This window comes from Ambystoma mexicanum, chromosome 1p, assembly GCF_040938575.1.
Source record: "Ambystoma mexicanum isolate Mex_15411 chromosome 1p, UKY_AmexF1_1, whole genome shotgun sequence".
NCBI lineage: Eukaryota > Metazoa > Chordata > Amphibia > Caudata > Ambystomatidae > Ambystoma > Ambystoma mexicanum.
In genome coordinates, this window is record NC_090921.1 from 272,531,675 (window position 1) to 272,557,325 (window position 25,651).

Below are 25,651 nucleotides of genomic sequence, written 5' to 3' on the forward strand. Positions count from 1 at the left end.
TTGCTAATAAGACACAGTTCTGTGTGAGTATCCCCTCCACCTGGGCAACCTGTAATAAAGTGTATTAACAAGCCCAGTCCACATATGATTAAATAGTCTTGTTTCCTGGTCAAAATCTTCCCCTAACCCAATGTACCCGAGTTAGCAGAGTTTCTTCGCCAGCTCGTTAGCGGATTCCTCGTGAGTCGACTCCCTTGAAAGCAGGAGCCACGGTCGTCGAGATGCTGCAAAAACAAAATGTGAACACCGTAGTCGGGACAGCAGCTTCAGATTTCGTGGTGCTAGTCGATGTTAGGCAAAGTTTGAATGCAGTACCCTCTGGGAACATTACAAGCAACTATGACTACAGGTGTAAGCAAAACCAACCGCTGTACTACACAGTTTTGGTAGCATTGCTGAGAGGGAATGTGAGCTGTAAGGATGTTACACAGAGGTCCAAAATCACAGGTGTTCTATTGAACTCTCACACTCAAGGTTTCTTAGTTAAACACTTATTAATGTATTAACCAGTCATTTATAAAACATTCAATAGAAGGAGGCAATTATATAGAACACACAAATATACTTCAATACTGTACACTCTGAATCAGATAAGACCCTATTGCAATGGCCCACAAACACTACCTACAATCACAGGTAACTTTTAGTAATAAGGGTGCAGGGGACATGAATGTCATACTGTAGCATTCAGAATACTTTTCAAAGAGGAGTAAAAGGCAAAGGTTATTAGAACAAGAAAGGTTGCAATTATTCTTAGACAGTGCAAATATTTTGAGTTAACCACAATAGTCAATTCAGTTCAATAGGCTAGGCCAAAGTCAATGGGCTAAAGTCTTGGCTAGGATATAGCAAGTCTGGTAAGTAAACGGAAAAGTATTTGCCAAAGTTCTTAGAAGTAGTTTGTAGCAAGAAGAATCATATGTTGGGTCACAAGCTGGTTAGGCCTATGAGTTGCAAAGGTTTCAAGCACTTTCACCGCGAGAGGCAAGTACTCTCAGTCTTGTTTCACAGTACCTTACAAATGAAGAAAAATAAGCAGCTGATGACTTCTGTTCCTGGCAGTTCCTGCAGATCTCGCTATTCCTAAGTGTCAGTCGTTGGGACAAGAGGGAGGACGCCGGGGGACTCTTGCAGTCAAAAAGCTTGGCAAAACTTCGATTCCGGAAGCTGTAAATCAAGCACACAAACTGGTGTCTCTCTCCTTGGCTATATGGTTTCCTGCAGCACGCTGAGGAAAATGCAACCAGCCCCGAGATGAGAATCCAGGTGGCTTACTGTTGAGTTGATCGGTCCCACCAACTCAAAGGGAGAAGTTGTCCTTGCAGGTGCTTCCCTGTCGAGGTGAACTTGGCGATTTGGACATGCAGCAGGACTTCACCAGGCAAACCAACGGTCCAGGAGTTGCAGCAGCTGTCCTCTTCAAGCTCGCCTTTGGTTCTTTCGTTCCAGTGGTCGACACTGGCTTCCAAGCCAAGAGACTCGCCTTTTATTCAGTTCCCTCCCATTCATTCCAGCCTGTCACTCACCCAGCAGGTTGGCTGTCCTTGCCTGACAGTCAGCCAGCCAATTACGCCAGAGTACATTTGGGTCTCCTTTGAGACTAAGCACAGAGAGTTTCGGGCACCTCCCTCACTTGCCCACCCCAGACACTTGGGCGCCAGAGGCGGTCTTCACTCTCGAAGCCTGCCAAAGGCATATGAACAAAGGGACCAGACCTGGTTTGGCGCGCAGAGACAAACTCTAGAAGGAACTTTCCAAAAAGAAATGGTGAAAAAAGAAGACCAGGACTTGTTTAAACAAAGGGGCCTCAGATGCCATCTTGAAAAACATGGCTCCCGCGATTTAACTCTACCGGAGCTACGAATAGTTCGCGGCCGGGAAAAGTCATGGTAGTTCGTTGTAAAACCACTGCCACCAGCCATTCGGAGAGGAAAGGGTAGAATTTGACTGCTACATGAGTATCTAGACATAGGGGATACTAAGTAACCCCTCCAGCACTATATCGTAAGATAGGGTGTGCTGGATCCAAGCATTTAAAAGACTAGTAAAGTCAATTTCACTTTACTTTCTCTGGGAAACAGTAGTTTATCTCAGAGAAGGTATTTAATCCTTGGAAGAGCCTGAAAGGCTTCCCGGTGTCACTGCACTGAAGGTGCTGTGTGAAACAAATAAAAATGATGATGCCTATGGAGTTGGTTAGACTCCATAACCAAAGGAAAAACAGACAGAAAACAAACAGAATTAAAAGTACAAAGTCCCAAAGTTCAGCAAAAGAGCTGGGGGTCTCTAAGGTAGAGTGGAATTAGCACAATTACGAGAATTCTTCCTAAGAGTCAACGATCGAACGTGGACGTCCTGCGTAGATGAGGCGTGCGGTGTACCTTGATGACAGTGTTCAGTGCAGCAAAGAGGACTCGGTGACGAGCGTAGGGACGATGGTGGGTGATGGCGTCGACGATCGGGACTCGACCACGGATGGATCTTAACTCTTCTGCATCTTTGTGGACTTCAGTTGGCGGGAAACCCACCAGCGGATTCTCCTCAATCTTCGACGACCTCTACTTTCTCTGGAGGGACAAAGCGGTCGAAAGTGATTGCAAGGGAGCCCTTGATTTAAATGGTTTAAATATTCTTGGGCAATGGTGAAGTGTTGAGGCTCCGGTCGTAGAGCAGCACGGCGTCAAACTTTCCCTGCTTCTGGGCAACAGGACTCTACTGGTTTCCAGCGGTAATGGAAATCCTCTGAACCCCGGTCGACGGTGATGGACGTCAACGGCCTCAAAGTCCTGGTGCTTTACTTCAATGTTTCTCTGCGGAACCAGTCTCAGGTCGACAGCCTTTTGGGACTTACTTCCAGGGTGCCTTGATGAAGACCAGCTTCTGCACGATGTTCCTCGTAGCTCGGGGAGAGGTCTTTTAACTAGGTGGTCTCTTGGATCAGTCCTTGACAGACACAGCAGCTTTCGGATTAAGTCGACAGAGCAACAGCATACCATCTCCCAGTTGGGCTTCAAGGATAAGCAACTTCAAGTTTCAACGTCAGCTTCTGAACAATTTGTTAAGTGAGAAGTCCCCAGATATACATATCTGTCCCTCATTCACACTGCTGAGGCAGGCAGCCAATTTACTTCCACCCAGCCACTGATAAGAAGGAATGTGGATTGGGGCAAGCACCCAGCCTTTCAGCACACCACACTCAATTCATGTTAGTTTCAGGCAAGGCTGTCTTGTTCTTTGTGAGACTGACAGACACAGACACACACACACACAGACACACACAGACACACACAGACACACACACACACACACTTCATCCAGGTCCCACCCCAAGAGTGTACCCACAACATACAGTCACTAGGAAGGCTCCAGGCTGTCTGGCCGGGACCTCCCCACAATACCATATATGGGTCTTCCACCTAACAGCCAGTCAGGGGGAGGGACAGAGTCAGGGCTTCCCAGGACTTTGGGGAAACAAGGTAACAGGCAATAGAAAGCAAGAGGCCACAGGGGCCTTCTTGTCACCTTATAAGGAATCCACTGATTCTTATGGCAGGGTCTGGGTATACCAAAATGGAGGATACTCAGAGCACCTGTCAAATTCAACATGGAGGTGCCACCAGCCCATACCCTGCTCTGCGGGCCACACACAGATGCCAAAAAACATACACTAGGAGTACAGGGTTGTACCCCCACCCATGGGTGCCATAAGGGCATCCCAAGGATCTCTGTTCAGCACAACCAAAAAGAGGAAGAGCTGCATTCCCAGGAGTCCCACATGGAGTCCTGTGCAGAAAGCACAGAACACACATGATAAGGCAGTACAGGCCAAGGGCATGGAGGCCCTGGCCCTCCAATGTATTTCCAGCATCACATGGGCCCTCCCAGATATTCAGCTACTTTACCAATAACTATCCTGTAAGAAGGTTCAGTTTAACCAGATATCTCAGCATTACTAAATTCTGTTTCTGGTGAGGATTCCCCAACTACTGGTTTGCTTTAATTTATCCACAAGATTCTGGAATGAATTCTTCTGGGACATTTGGAGTTCCATATTCACACCTAAAAAGGGGGCTGATCCTCTTCCTCCTCGGCATCTTCAAAGATAGAACCCAACTGCCTAAAGAAACCAAGTCTTGAAATGGTTTGAAACAATTTAGGCACAGGAATAGATTTTACAATCTTCGAGAACGAAGAATGCTCTGAGGAGGTCAAAGGCTTTGACTGTTTATTCGAAACGGTCGATGAATGCGTTGACACCTTATGTTGCTTGGAAGGCTCAGTAAGAATTATATACCTCGAAGAGTCCGGTGACAAACAAATGTTTCGATTCCTTCAAAGAAGGCTTTGATGGCGGTAGTGAATGTTTTGAGGTAACAGACACCAACTTTTTCTTGTGCGTCACGGAAGATTCCTTCGATTTATGTCGAGGAACCTCTCCTCTCCGGCTCTTGGACACATAGGACTCACTACCGGTCTCAATAGACGGTGAGGGGTGGCCACGAGGAACACTCGGAGGAGCGCCTTTTTAAAAAAAATGTCTAAGCAGAGGTTTCCTCACTCCGCTGGAGTAGAGTTCTTTTTTGTGCAAAAAACTCTTTCAAAAGAGGAAGATGAAGACTATGAGGACCTGCAATGCTGTTTCTTACCCTTTCTATGGGAAGAGGATGAATAGCGTGGTGAACCGGACCTTGAACGTCTATGTTTGGAACATTTTTTAACAGGCGAGACATCTCTTGAGTCAGAGGAAGATTTCCTCTTTGAAGGGATAAGGGCCGGGGATTTGGGGGAAGAGCTTACCTGCATAAAGTTTCTCCTTCCTTTCCCGCAAGGCTTTAACCATCATCGTCTGACGAGAGCCACAATCCTCAAACTTGTGGCCAGATACCAAGCACCACAGACAAACATGGTGCAGATCTGTAATCTACATCCTGGCCCCACAGTCCGAACACCGCTTGAAGCCAGTCTTCGGTGTGGAGGCCATTCTCGAAGTAAAAAAGTAGTTTAATCGCAAGCAGGCAGCAATGCAGAGAAACGCAACATAGGTAACGGTCACCAAGTGTGCCAATATATATCGGAGTCATCGTCATGAACGATGCTACAGAGACCGTCGAGGACCAACATTTGACGCTGCACAACGCTCAACCATATGAAAAGAAAATTCCAAAGCAAGCTGCAAGCAGACTTGAATATATCATAGATGAGGAATACGTTGGAGGACACAACCCATTCGAAAGTAGATCTTTTAATGCAACATTGACAGTCCCTTTTCTCATTGGGTAATAATCGTATTTTTGATGTGTTGCAATTGACCTTGAAGAGATCAGCCTGCCGTTCCATCCACGTTACCAAAATTGGACAAGGAGGTTTATAATTTGCTTGTGTTTCTAATCTGTTTGGATTCTTTGTGGTGGACTAGAGGCGAGGGGCTAATTGAAGGTTAAGAAACAGATATTCCTCCCTGGACCACTGGTTCTCCCGGAAGTTGATTCATCACACAGTTTACGGTTGTGAGGCAGAAAATCAACATCCACCTATTTAGACGGGTAGGGGGAAATAGCTCAAGCACAACAAGCTTGCCTTGGGAGCAGGTATGAATTGACCCTGCAGGGGCATCGAACCCATGAAGCACATCAGACCTACACCCCAACACTTAACATCGCCAAGTGAATAAATGGAGTATCATGTTGTGGGTAATAATGAATGTAATAAGTAACATCGATTAAAAAGCACCCCGAAACTGGATTGCAGTGATAGCAGCGTTACATTAAACACCAAAATTATGATTTTTCATTATGTATGTATTTATCGGAAGTATATAGCTTCAACCAATTTAACAAGCGACACAAAAAGTGTGTGAATACATTGAAAGACCACCAGGGAAATCATGAAGATGAGAAGCGAATCAAGACTCTTCATCTCATATATGCAGATCTGCAGAGACCTTTGAGGAACCTGCATGCCTACAGTATATTTGCATTCTGGCAAGGGCCTTTCCATGTTTCACGCTTGCACAGTCGAACAATACCATTTAGTTACGTACAGTGGTGGAAACAGAAAAAATTTAAAGGCGTATGGCACAACGGCTGGTGTGGGGGCAGAGTTTGGAGGAGGGGGACAGAGTTCCGAAGAGGCACAGCTGGCAGCTTAACTCCGCTCAAAGGTAATGTTCAAGATAATTGTTTCAAAATAGTGCAATTTCCTTCATGCAACTTCTTTCAAACTCCACACTGCAAATCAATTCCACTTTAAATCACTTACATGGCAGTGGTGCACCCAAAATACTGTTGGTAATGGAGTGATTTTTTTGAACCGTAAGGGATCCATAGAAACGCCCTTCAGTAGAAAGCTACTAGGGTAGCTCAGCAGGTTAAGAGACCGTTGCCAACAGTGCTGAGCTTTTTTTTTTAATCATCTCCCCGCTCCGTAGCAGGGAGTTAATCACTGGATTTGGCATTGGCACCCTATTCTAATGAAAACCACCCTGCTCCAGCGCCAGACCAGGGAGGTAATTACCTCAATAGGGTGCCGATGCTGGAAAGCCCAGAGCCAGCAAAAGAGTGGGTGCATTTAATTTAAAAAGGATGCCTGCCGTGCCTTCTCCCAACACAACAACTTGGGGGAGCCCTGTGGCGTGGGGCTAATGGAGCCCTGGGGGTCGCCTGGGCGGCCCTGCCCCAAGGCCGGCCCTGGTTGCTGGGATGTGTTGGGGATCCGTGCTCTAGGCTGCCATGTGTACAGCACAGACCCACCATGCAAAGACATTCTAGCTATTCCACCGTCCCCTTCCCTTTCCCTTTCCATCCTCACGCGGAACTGGAGGGGAAACGCAGGTTATGTTACTAGGATATATACTGCACTCTGCTGCCATTTGCATGGTCCCCAGGCGCTCTGGAGGATTTGCAAAAGAGGTGGGGTAAAGTTAATTAAGTGGGCTGGACTCCCACGCAAAGCCACCAAGCCCTGTGGCTCTCAAACGCGTATCTCGCGCTAAATTAGGGGAACATTATTCCATCTGTGAATCTGATTCATCTCCACAGCATAGAATGAGGCTATAAATATCCATGACCTTAGAGTGGGGAGAAGGGCACACAACAAGCCGTGCAGCTGTGATCTGTGATCGGCCCCACAGTGATCACATGAGCAGGAAGCGGCAGCAAAGAGTCTTGTGACTTCCCAGCTCCTAGTTTTCACTTTTCCAGCGATAATACAATTGTTTTCCGAATATCTTTAGCGAACTGACAATGCACCCACGGAAAGGGGAAAAATAGATTTCTTGTAAATGGAGCCCTGGTAGTGAGTGCCACAGGACCAGGCCCCTCTGAGCACAACAGGGCCTCACACTGGGGCTATAGCGGGAAGCAAGAGTCAGTGTATGCACGTGAGGGCGGAGGAACAACAGCGGAGTGGGTACACCTAGCAGCAAGAAGGGCAACAGTCTATGTGTGCGCGTGGTGGCACGGGGCCACTGTGGGCATGTAAGGGCCGCAGGTCAGTGTGTGCCTAACATGGTTTCTGTGGTCTAGATCAATGGGGGCACGTGATTGCTGGAGGCATAAACCCCCGGGTCAGTGTGTGCATGTAGAGAGGTCAGCATTCATTCATGAGCGTTTGAGCTGAAAATCATAACATTATATCACTTGTAAAACGCACGGCTAAAAACGTACAAAACTTTCCAAATGTTCACATTTGACTCACATACGATTCATACTAGCATTGCCACAATTTTAAATAATAAAACTCCAAAAGTATAATGAGGAGTTAAAAATCATCTTCACATACAAACATCATAAGAGAGCAGCACATCAACGCCCAATCACATTGGGCCTGATTCACAGAACGTTGTCCTATGGGATTGCGCCATTATAAAATGCGTCTGTGAATCAGGCCCATTAAGTTTCCAGCAATTGGTTAATACCAGTTAATGTAGCAAGCCCTATATTGACAGGCTAAATGTAAAGAAAAACAGGCAGTTTGCAATCATCTTTAAATAGTAGATTTGAGAAATGAATTGCCGCAATTGCCACCCCGGCATTGGCTGGCCCAGTAAGAAATGCTGACGCCTTGGCCATGCTGCTACACCTGGAGATGCCAGAATGTTCCCAGAAGCTCCCCACGAGCTGCAGATCGATACATGCATTCAACCACCGGGTGATGAAGAGATTCCAAACACACATTGCAAAATTGGCACTCTTTCCGGCCTCGAGTCCGTTTGCTTGCACCCAAAACCTCTTTTGTTGGATAGAAGTTAAGTTTTAGGCACAACATTGCAATCCTGCATTTCCTAGATGGATGTTTTTGCACTAGGGCTGACCGAGTTGCAGCCTTTCACATCATGAAGTGGCTACAAATCTTGTATGTTAAGCGCTCTGTTATCAGCCCAATCGTGCTCTTAGAAATGCCGCTTTAGTGTGCGCGGCGGGCAGTACATCGGGTCCTCTTCCGTTGCACCAAGACGTGACAAGATTTCAGCACATGCACCTGTCCATCTCGTTAGCGGTTTGCACGCCCGGGAGACCATCACTGCCCTTAATGTAATGCATAAAGTACATACCGGTGGTGCAATGAACCCTTTAAAAAGCTGCAGACGTCTCAGGTTTAGCGAGACCTGAAAAGATGTGAGCCCCAGAATAAGCCTAATGGCCAGCCCAATACCTTATACCATAGGATTCCTTGAGACCTAAAGCAATCACCAGCGGCCTCCAAAGTTTCCACACCGTGAATCATTTTTGAGACGATCTTGTACTGATAGTACAGGAGGACAGGTCTCAAAGAAAACCGTCCAAACTTTTTCTCCATTTGCCAGATTTGAGCTTCATAGGTAATGACAGCGGTTTTGCAAATTGAGGTTGTAGCATACTTAACTTTATTCGTACACATAAAACGCCTCAAATATTAAACAGATTGCACTATATCAAGCTTTTGACTTTTAATTGCCCATTTTAATAAAAATATGTCGTCATTTTTTAAAGAATTTAAGATAAACATTTTAAGATTTTTTATAATTCCGGTCCAAATGAATAAAATAATCATTTACTGCTGTCAACGCCCTCTGCAGACCCACCGACGTATAACCAAACAGCACTATATCGTCAACATATAGCAATAAGGTATTGGCTCAGAACCTCATTTAGGAGGATTGGACCCAACACCTTGTAGACAGTCCCCCAAGTCGGCAATGAACATGTTAAAGAGAAACGAGGTCAATACGCACTCCTGGCGTAGGCCCCACTCACTCTTAATCCAATCTGGACAAACGCCTATCTGGTCCTGCCTGATTTTCAGCCGGTTATCGGAATGTAGTGACTTCAGCATGCTCATAAGGCTCCTCCACCCCGCTCCCCCCAACCCTCGACAACCCTGCTCTCTTAACTTAGACCTACTTCTGGAGTCCACTTCTTCTTACACAGTCAAATGCTTTAGTAATATCTATAAATGCAACGAATATTTGCCTTTTGTCCAAGCGCGCCTGACAGTTAAGAAGTGTAATAATCAAGCAGTTCCCCTTCTTGAAGCCTGGTTGGTAGACATCTTGACAGGACACCAAAGCTGCCTATTTCTAGAGGTTATTTAAAAGAAAAGACGAGAATATTTTGTATGAGGCTATTGGGATAAAGGGATATTGGTCGATGATTATTGGGGTTAGCCCTATCCTGTTTTGTAAATTAATACTTTCACTGCATCCTTCAAGATGGTGGGAATATTTAGGGAATGTTACGGAAAAAGCTCTAGTAAAACTCCAGCCTATAGAAAAGGGGCTGATTTCAAGGTAAGGTTGGACAAACCATCGGGACCTAGGGCTTTAGATGTTTTACACTTCCCAATCATTCGGACATCCTCCACATCTATGTTTGTGAGGAAGGATAGCTCGGGGGCAACGCATTTTTCTTGGAAGCAAGACAACACAGCACAACACAGGTTCAAATCCCGATCCTGTGCTTAGAAAACACTTGTTGGTAAAAAAAGATTATAATTATAATAATTATGTTCAAACTGTCCCAATTCGGCAGATTTAAACTTTCAGCTGCATTCAGCTTTAAAGCCACAATCTTAGTTATAATACAATTTTGAAAAGTATGACAACCAGCAATTGGTTTTGTCTGCATAGAATTCTGCCTGCCTGTAGACTTGATCTGTGACCTGTTACTCTGACTCAAACTGTTGAAGAGGAGGTCCCGAGACCACCCCTCTGCACCTCCAAATTCATGCCGAGACAAAAGGCCAGAAATGCTTGCAGCCACCCATCTTATTTCGGATGGATCCAGAGTGAAACAATGATCGACAAGTACACAGAGGCATCATCTCAGTTTGGGGGTGTTTGATTGTGTGACAATTGATCACGACAAACTGTTTGAAAAAAACAGCCTGTATGCGATCAATTTTCAGATGATCAACACCACCACCCACACCCCCACCCCCTTCCCTACTTACCTGTCCACTCGCTGCCTAGTCCACTTCAGCCCTGCCGTGTCTGATCATCCCTCTAACATGGGTGGGATACGATGCAGTTGTTTCTCTTCATTTTATTTTTTTCTGGTTCCCCCTCTAATATTGAGGTAGCGGGGGGCACCACAGCACCCCCCACAAGGCTAATACATACCGAACATGTGGAGCGGGGGACACACCCGGCTCCACATGTTCGGTATGCATTAGCCAAATTGTTTGTTTTTATTCGGTCGAATGGTACAAGCTAAATTTAGTCATATGTACCATTCGGCCAGATAAAATGAACAGATATGCTAATACCATCCTCTCAGCTAACCATACAGACCGAATACAATGCAAATCTATACATGTTTGGGAGAAGAGCCGGAGATCATGGACAGAGACGCCTATATGGACAGCGTCCACTGAACACCAAGAAGCCATGGTGCTGACATCACGAGTGACACCACGATGCAGCAGCGTTAGACATGAAGCACATTCGCAGCCCTGCACCGCATCACACAAACACACTTGTATACATGAAGAACAAGCTTACACAGCACTATTCCTAGAGGGCAGATATATACATACTGTCAATGCTTTTATTATTTTTGCATTGCCAAAAGCAGGAACGCAGAACCGCAGGCACAAGGGATCCTGAGCAAGTTTGCAGACGCTTCTAGCGAATAAGCAAATTGGAGTAAATGGATATATATGGAACCTGATAGAACTAAGTTGGACTAACTTATAGAGAACCTAGCATAACAAGGACAATGTAGAAACCACATTATAGGTTTTAGGAAAACGACAGCAGGCCTCAAGCCACTGAACACGAGATGAGCAAAGCTTTTTTATGCTGCATAGAAAGCAAGACATGCAAGAAAGACTCACAGCCAAAGTAAGATATGAGGGCGCATTCCAATCTCCAGACAAGGGGACCAGCTGCAGAAAAGCAGAATAAATCCCCATAAATGTGAGCTGCAGAGCTCAAATTCATGGTCCCTAAACATGTGGTACAGCTGAATGAGACAATGGCCAGTCATCTGTGGTGGGAAAGGAGAGCCGATCCCAGCAAGCCAGAGACAGACTGAAACAAGTGTTGCGACGCGAGGAGCATATTCTCGTAGGCAAAGGTGTGGTACACACAAGTTACAATACAGACACAATCTTTCACATCACCTTGAAAAAGTCCACAGAGGGCTGAGAACTCTACCAAGTCCCAGGCCTGGGGAGATCAGCTTTAACCAATTACAGCCTAGAAACCCAGTTGTGAATGGCAAGGGGCATGAACCAATGGTAAGCCCACTACTCTGCAACAATGTAATACATAGTTCCCTGGGGATGGGACAGGTCAGCCACCTGACATGCGAGGACCAGTAGAATAACACCTATAGGGTCACCTATAGTTAAAATTACTCTCATTACCCAATCCCTCGTGCTGATAAGTTTTTGGGGGAAGGGCTCAAGTTATGATGCCAGAGTCGCAAAAAACCATGCTGCACGCCATGAAATGTTGAGACGTACCAGAGACACCCCGTTTTCTTTTATCGACCCCTGTTGGTTTTATTTGCAATAAACTGCAGTTTGTACTTGCCATTGACTGAGTCCTTTGTTTATTCTAGGGAGGGTGTTGGGCCATCAAAGTCTATGGAGCCCAGCCTCGCTCTGGCATACCTGGGAGCCCCCCCCCCCCCAAATAAAACTGTTGGAGCAGGATCTCTGCATCCCTTTGATATTTCAAATAGCTATGGGCTTTCGACCAGTTGGAATAGTCATGTTTCAATTTTTTCATCAGGGCCAAGGCCAGGTGTCTCAAAAGCCTTGCTGCCCATAACTGGCGTTTGTACGCTTTTTATTTGTAGTGATTCAACTCATCAAATGTATGCTTATGAAAGTGACTAACTGCTTCTCGGTCTAGGTGCCTGACCGATGAGAGCCCTTTGAGAAGGTTTTGAACAAAAGGCACAAAGCCCCCAGGGGGAGAGCCGAGAACCACCTCCCCTCCCCCCCCTGGAAGCATTCTTCGATCCTACAGTTCGATCGCTCTGTCATTGGTGGTCTCCAGATTACAGCCTGGTCTCTCTTATAACACTCAAGTTGGGAGCAGACATTATACATTCCATTTTCCTGTCCAAATTAAGGCGTAGAGGGCTGTGATCACTACCCTATGGGCAAGCACATTCAGAGTACTACACAACTAGATCATTTGAAACAAAAATGTATTCCAAAGTAGATTTGGAGAAATTGATTGCTCGTGTATGATTCCGGGGGACAACTCTCACAATGCTGCCATTGAGTAATCCCATGTCTCAAGCATCTAGTACTTATGTAATAGATGTACATCTTTCTCTTATGCTTCTCGTGACAGTCCACCCTGTGGGGCGCTGTAGTAACCATCGCCCAAGCACTCACTATTTAGGTCACCCATGACCACGAAGTGTCGTCTGTGGTGTTCCTCCCTAAGGCACCTGAAATTATATTTGGCAACTTTGGCAATTCACTAACAAAAGGGTTAAAATAGACATTGAAAATAAAACGGGTATCAAATCGGGGATTACCAGAATCCGTGGAATTCAATTTAACTCCCAAAATGTTGCTCGTTTCTAATGGGAGTTTCTCCATGTTCAAACTGGAGTTCGTTCGGAATGCACACAAAAGCCCACCAAAAGGCCTACCTCCAACACCCCATTTTGCGGGTTCATGGCATATCTGCCTAACCTCCGGGTTTAGCCCGGAGACTCCGGGTTTATATGCTCTTCTCCGGGTTTCCAGGGGAGAGCGCGTAGTCTCTTCGTTTTCAAGCGTACCCTCACATCTCCTCGCACCATCCCTCATCCTCTCCCCCTCAACTGCCCCTGCATACACTGTGGACTCGCGGCGCTGCCTCCATCCTCCTGCGTGGAGGATGAAAGCGTATTCTATGGAAAGGGAACAGCATAACGCTCTCTGATGGCCTTGTTTAATTTTGCATTCTTATTTGTGATGGGAAAACAACATGTATTGATAGCAAGACCCGGCATCGTTCTGGCGCCACCTACTGGGCAAGTGTAATTTGCAGCACTAGCAGGTCAGTCACCTGAAAGGCATTGCACAATGCATCATTTTTATATCACATGTAGTTTGCAAGTGACTTAATTTAGAAGGGTTTTTAGCGTCACCGTTTTCGCGCATTTGCTTGTTATGTCCACCCAATGTAGTTCAATAATATTTTGATGTATGGAAAGTTACGAGCAAAATACCGACAGGAAACCGCCTCGCAAACTTGCACATCACTACCCCCTTGCGAAAGTGTGGGCGTGGCCTGGCTGTGCAGTAGATCTCCGGGTTTTTCATTTTGCAATGTAGGCAGGTGTGGTTCATTCCATCTAGCATAGGGGTAACAGTTAGCCATGTCTCCTGTAAAGAAATAAAGTCGCACTCCCCACAAATCATAGTTTGTTGCTAAATGCGAGAAACACTGCGTATTCCATGGGGCAACCTTGATGTTGGATTTTCAACTCGCATATTGTTTCAGACTACCATTGGCATGTAGTGATCTCAAAATGTGTGGCCAGTCATGCAGCAACGATCTTTCCACCATGGGCTTTCCCACCCCCATCCGGTCCTGCTTTCAGCCGGATTTACCATGAACGGCTTAGTGGGTCTTTGTCAGCTGTGTAGCTAGCTGGGTTCGGGTCTAGTAACTACACGGGTCCGTGTGTGCATGTATGGAGTTCAGTAAAAGGCAGGGGGAGAGCGCATACATGTGAAGGCCAGAGGCATCCCGCTGTGCAGGTGGAGGCACAGGACGTTGGTATACATAGGCTGGTAATGGCGATGGGTTCCACGTGCCACAGAGATCGAACCTCAGACCCTTCCTGTTCAAACTCTTCACCAACAACATCCCGACAGATCTCCACAAGACCGACCTAGCGCTGTATGCAGACGATTTTGCAGTCATCTCCCAGTCATTCAGCGAAAAGGAAGTGACAAAGAACCTGCAAGCTTCATTGGATAGCATTGCGACGTGGTACAGCGACTGGCGGATAGAACTCAACACCAGCAAGACAACCGCAACGCTGTTCACCAGAAAGAAGATTAAGGAGCACCCACACATCAGCCTCAATGGGGAGACCATCAAATGGGAGAGCTGCAGCCGCTACCTCAGTGTGACCCTGGACAGCAAGCTCAACTGGGAAAGCCACATCGAAAATACTCAGCAGAAGGCAACAGGAAAGATGGCAGCGATGTGCCCACTCCTGAAGACCAAGTCCATGCCCCTCCGGACAAAGATCAACGTCTCCAAGGCGATCATCAGACCAACCCTGACGTATGCCTCTCCAGATGGATGACCTGCCATGAGCGACACCGGAAGAGTCTTCAAATAGTCCAGAACAAGGTGCTGCGGATATCGTCTGGAGCTCCAATCTTCACAAGGACTGCAGACCTTCACAGGGACCTGTACATAGAGATGTTGGACGAACATCTAGCAAAGCTGAGTAAGAACTGCTGCCAAGGACTGGATCAGAACCCGAACCGTCTGATCAGAAGATTCTCTACCACCACTGCAAACCCCTTCGACAGCTACCTGTGGCCCATCACTGCGAAGACCCTGTGAAACCAGCCCTACTGTGACAAGACCACACACACACCAAGAAGAATACTAACCCGCGACTATACACTCAACCCACGAAGATGGAGTAATGAGGCTCAAGCCTCAGTATCCAAAAATCACAGCTGGTGGATAACAATCTATCAGCAAGAAGCAGCAGCGCTAGATCGTGTGGGGCTGGATGGCTTCCGAGGCGCAGATCAAAGTGTCCATATGATGGGAAGAGAGAACAGTGCTTAGGTGACGGCCACAGAGACCCGCAGTGCGTGCTCGTCATGGCTTCAAAGGGCGTCAGCATGTTCATACGAAGGCAGCAGATGGACACAGGTTTATGTGGAGGGGGGTGGAGGCATGCCATAGCAGCGGAGACTGCAACCAGGGTGTGCACGCGACGCCCGGCAGTGCCCTCTGCCCCTAATGACCGCGCATCATGTGAGGCTTAGTGAGGCGCTCCCACCGCAGAGGGGCGATGATGTCACGCTGAGCTGGCGGCCAGTGACAACGCTAGTCACTCACTAAAGAGAAGTCATTGCAAAATAGCCAAAAACAACCACGTGGGGAAAGGCTAAACATAGCCGGCTGCCTAACACAAAGGATTAGTCGGAGCGAAAATAAGTAGTCAGGCATTTAAGCAAAATAAATCGCCTCAGTGCAGAGTAGCGGCCGATCGGATCCCACTGCTGTCAACATGTTCCTTGTGCAACTCCATAGGCAGTAGAGCGCGCAGACAACCAGAGGCCTGTACCAGAGTGCACACGCCACATTCAACTCTGCAGGCAAGAATGCGAGCACGCCAAGTAGAATGCCCCGCTGCTGCGAGACTAGAACATCGCTTATAGACATAGGCCTGATTCACGCAAGGGCGCAGTCCCATGGGAAAATGTTCCATGAATCAGGCCCAAAGTGTGAAAGAAGTAAACCTTATTGGTGGGCAGGGCTGTTGTTGCATGCTCTCTATGCGAGGCAGGGGCGTTTTTAGATGGAGACAAGGGAAAAAGCAGAATACGGCCTGCCCCTCCCCCAAATTGCTCCTCTGTTACCCCGCACTGCACTTCCTCTCCGACATCAATAAATCATTCGAATTTAAATAACGTGTAATGTGTACTTCCATTTAATAAGTAGACAACAACGTATGCACATATATTGTAACCATACATTCATTTTCGAAACAATTATTTGTCTAATTGACGGGCACTGCCAGAGATGTTCGTGCTGCACAATCCTTTCCCCAACAACTTTGGTCTCATTTGAAAGTATCGCAAGAGCCCGTAGCTCTCGCCAGCTGGTAAACGCTGCAGGCGCAGGATGGGAGAGGGGTGGGGATGAAAGGAGTTAGGAGGTGGTTAAAAGGAGGCCCTTGCCAGCTATGTTAGGTATGTGCTGACGGCACTTCAGAGCGCTATTGGGGAAGGCAAGAGATGCAGGCATTGGCTCAGATTTGCCATATGATGTATGTAACTAGACACAATATAACAATCCCTGCCAAATGGGCTGCGTACATGAGCGTTTAATGGCAGCATCTGCCGTATGGTGAAAGTAACTCAGTATAGGATGGCAATGTTAGAAAGGGGGGGGCGGTGGTAGTTGAGTACTTAGGCATCAAATCGTTGCATGCCGGATGTATAGCTCACGTGCATCATTCTGGTTTGGGGGATGGGACAATGCCATGGAAACCCTGGCTCGGCTGACCAGGTCGTCCATCCTCCTCAGGGTGATGAATAAAGTACCACCAGTGAGGAATAAGGAATATTACAGAACTTGGAAAGGTCTTACTACAGAAGTTGTATAAAAATCACCGAAGTAGTATTTAAATGATGCAAGTTCAAAGCCAACATATTGAAATACACAGTAAATTGTGCAAGTTGCTGTCTGATGGCAAACGTTGGCAAGTGTGTGAATACTTGGAAATGATGAGAGTACCGTACTCCATGATGTTGTAGGCATGTGAACATACCCAGGAAAAACCTCACAGATCATGTTAACGACATACAAATAGATTTTTCAAGTACACAAGACAAAAGTGCTGGGTTTGTTAATGCTTGTTTTAGATCCTTGGCACGTACTATTTATTTACAGTAAATACCCCTCCCCCCCCACACACACACGACCTGGAGGCATACAGCAGAAAACGAAGGCAGTCACCCTAAAGGCATTATCCTCAGCCTTCAAATCTCACTCTGCTCTAAATCATTACTCTCCCATTGCATTTCACCTTCTGGGCTAAAACTAAAAGGCAACAACACTGCCCCCCCAATCAAACTTTGTTTTGCCTCCCAATACACATCCAGGTTTGGCAAGGTGGACTCCAACGTGACATGAACACGTGTTCTCCAGTCTTGGGACTTCATGTATCAATGCATTATGAGAGTTGGCCTCTTTTGGTTTCCACTAGATTAACATAGCAGAAAACAATGGTTTTCAAAAGAAACCCTGCAAGTGTCCAGACGACACTGAGCCACACATTTCATCTCCATAAAACCTCATACGTACAAGAAAACGAGTCTAGTGACCTGCTAGAAGACCATAGGCAAATGCCAATTCCTCCATTTGTCATTCATTATGCCTTCCCATGGTCATTCACTTTACTCTTCCACCCCCGTCCCCACAACCTGCTCCTGCAGGCAGTCGCTGGCCCTTCAGATTAAGCCAGCAGAAAAAAGTCCCCCATAAGCCTCCCGACGCTCCATTCTGACATGCCATTTTCACTTTGTAGCAATCATCACTGTGCCCAAGGTTGTGGGGCAGTTTGAGGATGTTTCGTTAAAAAAATAAATAGTGCCCAATTATTGGGAGACGCAGGCCTCCTCAAATTATCCTTGGGCAAAGTATTGAGCTTTTGACTACATCATGGTTGTAGTATTCACATGGGCAGGGCAAACCTCTGTCAGCTGTGCTCCAAACTACACTGGACGGCTTGAGCACACCTCAAGCCCATCATGTAACCAAACACCCACGGGAGCACCCAATGTGCTAGATCAAGATAATGGCATCCGGTCCCATGCTATTTTTATGCAATTTACCTTGCCCGAACGAACACAACCCCACCCAACTTCACAGCATTTACTTACTTCCTACTATATGCTTCCTACAACCACTTTTTCCAACTCCCTTTCAACCCACAGGAAGTTCAACAGGAAAAGAGTCAACAAAATGCTGGCCTTTACCAAGCTTGGCCGTATTGATAGCATCATGCTAATACTTCAAAAGGCATCAATAGGTCTGATCATATCAGAGCACCCGAGTGTGGAGCCAGCAAAAGGCATCACAGTACTGAAAGGTGTTCGATGACCGCAGATCGAGGGACTACTGAGGGGCTTCTAGACATTACTCAAGCATGCAGAGCCACTCTTCTGAACTGCTCCTTGGCCCACAGAATTCGTGGAGGGTAAGAGGCGCTCTGTGATCCAATATCCAATGAATCACTTGAGGCGCTTGTCGACAGAACGGGTGAATGGCGCCAGTGGGGCACACCGTGTTTTGTACTTACAATGGAGGAGGCAGCACTGGCAGATCAGGAGTCTTCACGCGCTTCCTCATTTTCTGAAAGCTGGTGTCAAAGAAAGTCCAGATAGAGAGCACTTATCGAAGACTCGAATGGCCGCCATGGGGTAACTGTCCACTGGAAGAGAGCCGTCTGCCGAGTGGCAAACCTCCTGGCATTTCGAGTGCTGAGGCCCACAACAGGAGGCACCTTTGCCGGAAAAGCGTCTCCCATAGACTGGGCCAGGACAACCTTTTCCCTGTGGCACATACCGACTCAGAAGAGGGGAAAGGCTTCACCCCAAGGTGAAACTCTACGTATCCGGAGAGGAACCTCACAGTACAATTCTTTAATAGAAAGGATAGTTTGTTCCCAAAGAGCTTTTGTCTTTCAGGTGAAGAACCCAGACAACTGAACCCAACATGCTAGATATGAAAGAGGTGGCCTAGGACAGCGGAAACATGTTTGTGCAAACAGGAGTTTGCACCCTGGGTCTCTCACAGGAGAGACCCAAATGCGGGAGGAAAGGGAAGGATGTCTCTTGCTAATCTTCAGGGACTCCTGCACTGTGTCTGGCATATAAAGAGGAAGCCAAGTGTCAACTGCAGCATGCAACTCCATCTAGATTGCATAAGCAAGAGATAGTTATTGAGCCGTGTGTTGCACATGGTACAAATATGCATCCGATGGCTGTTCTGCATGCAGATGATGCAGTCATTTTGCTCATCCGCTGCTTAAATTATTTGGAACAAAAAGGGCATGATCTGAATCCAGTGTTGCTGCTCTGCTCCCAAGAAGGAACAAAAGAAAGCTCAGAGCACAACAAAAGGATCCAGAATTTAAAAAACGCTGAGGAATGAGTGACCAAAGAACTGATTGGTAGACGAAAAAAGCAGCAATAAGATTATGACTACACAGCTATGGGAAAACGCATGTTGTGGCTTGCCACGCACAATATTGGTTGAACAGCTATAAAAGGTAGCTGCCGGACCCCACAATTTGACAGCAGAAATCCTAAACACTGAACACACACTGAACAGTAAATAAGAACAAGTAGGAACCATAATTCAGGTTGGCAGGTTTTTTTCTGTCCAACGTAAGTCACACATGGCCGACTAAAGCAGAGAATCAAAAAGAAATTCATTACAAGCTGGGATATACAAGAAAGTAACATACCTTTGGTCAAGAATTCCTCCTGCAAATTCCCTAAAAAATAAAGAAAAAAAGAACACTGTTAGACTAGTCATTCTCCATTGCATGTAACAAAAAGACAGTTACTTGTAGTATCTTTGGAGCGCATTTCTCTATTTTGTTGGTTAGTTTGTTGAGGGGGTTTCATATGTTGTGGTGCCCTGGGATATGGGGCGTGTGTGAGTGAATGTACTATGTATCCTTGTCGTCATCGGAAGGCAGGCTGCTGTGGACACTGCAGGATCCCTGTTGGATATATTTGTGCATGCCCATAGACCCCTACCCTTCCCATACTTTTTGGATGAAACAGATGAGCTGTGTCAGAACCACCGCTCAGTGGAACAAAGCAAAATGCTAGTCACATCAACATCACAACCTGTTACCACTGCTGACACTTCTGGGACTCAAAGGCAGTCAAAACCCTGGTGAGTCTACTTAGACACTAACCTAACTATGTCCAGACACGTAAGCGCTATAGCTACTTCTGCAACCTACTACTCCATACTCATTGATGCCACCAGACCATTCCCAAAGACCACCAACTGTCTATCAATTGCGCAAGCCATCATAGGATCAAGGCTAGATTACTGTAATGTACTCCATACAGGAACCTCAGCAAAAAACCTGGACAAATTACAAACCATTTGAATAACGCCTTCCGCGTAGCGTTGGGCATCTCCAAAAGGGGACATATCTTTGCAGCCAGGCAACAAGCACACTGGCTGCCTGTCCGCCAGCGCATGCTGTTCAAGACACTTGCCATCACGCACAGATGCATCCACCACATCACACCTCCATACCTGTCCCACAGAATCCTCCTGCCTCCGGCTGCAAGACCCACTAGAACCCCTTATTCAACCTACTGCCGGTCCCAAGAATCAAACTTGCAAGAGGCGGTGGTGCCAGCTTCCCATTCATTGCCTCTAGACCTCACTTCCTCACTCCATCAGAAGTGAACTCTCTTATCTCGCCTTCCTCAAGGCCATCAAAACCAGACTGTCTAAAAGTGACCTATGCATGACCGCAGCTCTTATGTAATCCTGCTGCCTCCAATTTGGGTAAGAACAATGTAACCAAGCCCGCACACTAAGGAGAGAACCTCTCAAGCCTATCCGTATATAACCAAGGAAGGGCAACTATAACCCTGCCACTCACATAAATCATGTGAATAATACTTTGATGCGGACCAATGTAACCGATTGCCCACCTGCGTTTGTGTGTTTATTTTGCAACTAAGACATTCATGTAACAATGCCTCGATGCCCCTGCGCTGGATGAGCGCTTTATTAATGCAAATGAATAAATAGGTCATGTTAGTAGTTATTTGTAACACACATATACCAAAAAAAGTACCAGGCAGAGATTGTCAGCATCTGGGCGCAGTTGAAAAAAAAAGTAAGGAATATCCACTGTTCACAAGCTACAAACTGTAAGAACGAGTTTTAGAAAAAGATGGATCTTCAATTTTTTGCAGAGGATCAAGAGGGAATTCAACAAATAAAGCTGTAGCGGAACATTATTCCAGAGACGAGGGCTCAAAACAGAAGGGCTTCTGTCACCTCTGGTAGAACAACTTGCTTGAGGGATATGCAGCAGATGTTGATTGGTAGATCGACGCAGGCAAACTGTAAGCGATTGTATAATTTAAGAGCACAGATACTTAGATGCCAAACCAAGAATGCATTTAAAAGTCAAACAATATTTTAAAAACAATACGTTGGGAAACAGGCAACCTGTGTAAGGAACGCCTGGCAGAAGAGATCGGAGCAAACGTAGTTAGTTTGCAAGCAAGTCTGACTGCAGCATTTTGAACGGTTTGAAGGCGGATCAGCAAGTAATTCAGCAACCCCGCGTACACAGCGTTGGAAAAGTGGAATCGAGAGTTTCTTCACAGCACCGGACACCAAAGCATGAGTAGCATGTGGAAAGAATGGAAGCGTACGCTTTAGCAACCTTATGCAGTAGAAAGAAGATATGGAAACCTTGTTACCTTGAGAAGTAAGTTTCATTTCTGGTTCCTAAATACCTATTGAAAGTGTATGATATTAGCAAATCTGGTGGGCACGTGGAATAAAGCCGGTGGTACGGGGCATTTCAAGGGATCTTTCATGAAACGCAGCAGGCCCTGCAACATAGTCTGTTAGTTGGATTCAATAAAATTTTGTTGCCTAGCCATGACTTGATCTCCGAAAGACAAAATTATAAATGTGAAAAATTCTCCCAAGGGAAGAGCACCAGAGGAAGAATTACAAATCATCAGTCTGAGAGTGAATGCGAACACCACATTTCCAGATAATGGACAGTAAATGGGAGATCTAAATGTTGGAACGAAGGGGAGATAAAAGGGGGACACTGGGAGATTCCGCAAAAGACAGATGAGGAAGCTGAGGTGAAGTAGCCGATTTTACAGGCCTGCTGCCTTTTGAAAGAATGATCCGGAACAGTCCAAGGAGAGCTCCGAAATCCCGGCTGGACAGAAAAATAATATGATCCACTATGCCAAAGCCGGAGGATAATTCCAATATCACCAAGACAAAGAGCCCTGGTGTGAGGAGTGGAGACGATCATCCCATACGGAGACAAGGGCAGTTGCAGTCTTATGTCCCGGATGAAACCCAGATTGCAGGGGGTCAAGAAGTTGGTGGTTCTAGACAAAGGCGTCCGATTAAAGGATCACCCCCTTTTCTTAGCCATCAGGATAGTCCAGCAATAATCCGGTAATTCCCAATATAGACCGGGCAAGTGAAGGCTTTTTAAAAATAAAATGGCATGATAAGAGCAGTTTTTAAACCGTGAGGGACAGATCCTTTTGATCAAGGGATAAATTAATAAACGTAATATATTCAGCAAGGGGGCGGAATGCAATTGAGCTACTGAAGTGGTAAGTACATCCGCACTAGAACTAGTGGGTTTGCGCTTGTTTAGTAAAATAAGGACGTTGGCTTCAGAGACACTATTGAACACTAAAGCAGAGTCGTCCTGAATGAGCGAGTCCAACTCTGATGGGGCAGAAGAGGTCTCCCCTGGCTGCACATTTTTGTAGATTTTATGAATACGACCTAAAAAGAAACAGTTGAATTTATCAGTTAAATCAGCTGATGGCATATTTTCTTGAGGAAGAAAAGAGAAAAATAAAATGTTTGAGAACGGAAATGAGTTTAGCCGGTTTATTAACGGCTGAACTGAGCAGACCATGGGAAAAATGATTTCGCATTCTGAATTTTGGTTTTGTATAACTGTAATGCGTTCACGAACATCGTTGAGGTGAGAAGGAGCGGGACTTCCACCAGATTTTCTCCTTCATACAGTACATTTGTTTATGTATCTTTATTGTCGATGAAAATCAGGGGTATGATCTTTTCTGTCCCTAGCTGGAACATATGGATGCCCATGATCCATTGGGAAGGAGGCGTGGCAATGGTAAAAAAAAACGTGTCCACCGGTAGCTCGGGAGGACCCATTGGCAGTACTGATGGAATACCAACAGCCTTTATTTAAAGCAGGGCCTTTTTTGACCAATGAAAAGCGGATGAGATGACCCCGACAAGGCAGCGAATAAAGAAACTTTAGATGGAATAGCCTAAGAAAAGGATCACTCCAGGATACTGGAAGAGTCTCGACAGGGGATAGATTTAAATTCCTAGAGAGAATTTAAGTCAAGGCAATGCCCTTTGTTGAGGGAACTTGAGGAAGCATGTGATTGTATTGCATAACAGTACAGGAATTGAGATAATTTTGCCGAATCACACTAACGGACAATCAAGATAGATGTTCAAGACACCTAAGATGAGTTTCCTGTCTGACAATGTACCTGTGGAGAGGAAATCCTCCAATCCCATCAAAAAACTGCTGGCGGGACCTGGGGGCTTATAGACGAGGGCCACCCGCAAAGCTCAGAATGCGCATTACTAGGCAAGAAAGGTGCAGTGACTTCAATAAGTGTGGTTTCATCTAGTGGGCGACTGGAGCATTGTTCCACAGGATCGCAGCATGCAGGATGAAGCTAGGACTGCCATAACATTAGGTGTAAAAATGAATACAGCATGGGGCTAGAAGCAATGAAAAGAACATGCAACTGGAATTGTGGAGGAATCGTCTGTTCCTCAAAGCATGGTTCAAAAGAAAATGAGAAGCCAGGACCTATGCTATGCAAGAGGAAACTCGCACCTGGCTCCAGCACCACACTTTTGTACCTATTGGCGTCCGTTCCCCAATCGTTAGTTCTCCACAATTAACACTACGATATTGAACAATGTGGATCACATGGGAAAGAGGACAACAGACATCTAGTAAAATAGTTACTACAGTGAGTAACTTACATTCTTTAACATCCTTGTCCTTTAGACCCAATACCAACAGAAATACCATGATGTTTACGTTTTTGAGAGGCAGTGAGCTGTCATTTTCGCCATGAACAGAATAGTTGGAGCAGAGTTTGCATCTGATCTTGAGCCGTTAACTACAGAGCAGTGCTTGCAGAAAGTCTGAGGTGTGGCTGATGTTGCTGCCCCTGCATATAGTCTTCGGATGTTTCTGAAAACGCTATCACAGACACTTTCGGTCCTACCCGATGTGCACAAATCCTTGTAGGCAGGAGACAGCCCACTGATCTTGTAACATTCACCAGTGTATGGAAGCACCCATCCGGCTATAATAGACTTGGAGATTGTTAGATTCATAAGATTCTGGGATCTCCAATGCCCAGAGGCGGCTCTGGGAAGGTTTGGTCCTGTCAAGGTGGAACCTTAATTCTGTCTCGACATGTCGATCGTATAGGGCATTACTATCCAACAGCGGAAGAGCAGACCCAAACAATGGGAGCTTTTAAGGCTATATGAATAGGACAGGCCGGAAAGATCAACCAACAGAAAAGGTTCAACAACATTTTCTAAAGCTCCTTTTCAGCCACCTACACCCCAAAAAGCAAAATGTACTACCCCTGAGTGACAGTCCAACAACATTCATAGAAGTTGGGAGTATACACGGTTATTAGACCTGTAAAATAACATTTTGTACTCCCACGTTTGTCTGATGGATCCAAATTTCCTTTCCTTCAAACCCTCCTTCATTCCCTCCCGACCCGAAACCCTTTCAACATCCCTCACCCAGTCCATCCAAAAAGGTCTGGAAAAGATGACATTGTTTGATGGATGAGTACGCCAATTTGGGCATGGTTTACACTTCAGCTTGAGGGTGAAGATGACAGACAAGTCTACACACCATCACAGCTTCATTCTTTTAATCCTTGCATCATTGGCAAAAGGTCAAATAATGCACCAACGCTGAGATCCTTTCCTCCCTCCATCCAACAGATTGAGTATGCTCAGTAGATTGGGGAAATGCATTCTATTCCACCCTTCAAGATTTAGGATTCAAATTGGATAAATAGAGGAGTCGTAGAAACAGGGTTGGCTCGTCCATAATGGGGCGTCGTCCCACCCTTTTGGACGATTCACCAAGTCAGCCGAGTGAAAACACTAAGCGCCCTCTCGGCTGCAGAAAGCAGTTGATGCAGCACTGCTCGGGTGGCTAAAACTATCAAGGGGAATCCTGGTTGCCCTAGTGCGCTTGTCCAATGGGCCATGCAAGGGCAGGGGCGTTTTACTTCTCCAGCCAGAGTGCAGCAACTCTGAATGTGCAAAGGGGGCACTCCTGCACTTCCACACACATTCAGAGCGGCTGGGATATTGTGAAAGGAATGCTCCGGCTCATCCGCGCAAGTCAGGAGCCACTATGAAGCTGGAGAGTCATCATGGGATGAGGCTCACCTGATGGCGTCGGAGTGTTATCGTCTAAGTGGTCATGTACTTGGACCGCTAGTAAATGTGTGGCCACATAGGAGGAGAAGCATTGTTTCCACCCAGCGCACTCTATATAAACTGTTAAGTATCCTGTGCACAGGCTTTCCCGAATGAGGTTTGGTGAACGTTTCTTGAACTATCTTGCCCTGAATAGCAAACACGTCC

General features: G+C 46.2%; 1 protein-coding gene across 12 annotated transcripts in view; it reads right to left on the reverse strand.

Moving 5' to 3' along the window:
* Window positions 1–25,651, reverse strand: part of GNG7 (G protein subunit gamma 7) — a 796,319-nt gene that overhangs the window by 258,686 nt on the left and 511,982 nt on the right. For 11 of the 12 annotated variants that reach the window (XR_011302994.1, XR_011302995.1, XR_011302992.1 and 8 more), the window contains one exon: window positions 19,671–19,700. The exons of the other annotated variant lie outside the window; for it this stretch is intronic. The gene's annotated coding sequence lies outside the window, so the exon portion shown is untranslated. The remainder of the gene's footprint in view (window positions 1–19,670; window positions 19,701–25,651) is intronic. 12 annotated transcript variants of the gene reach the window in all.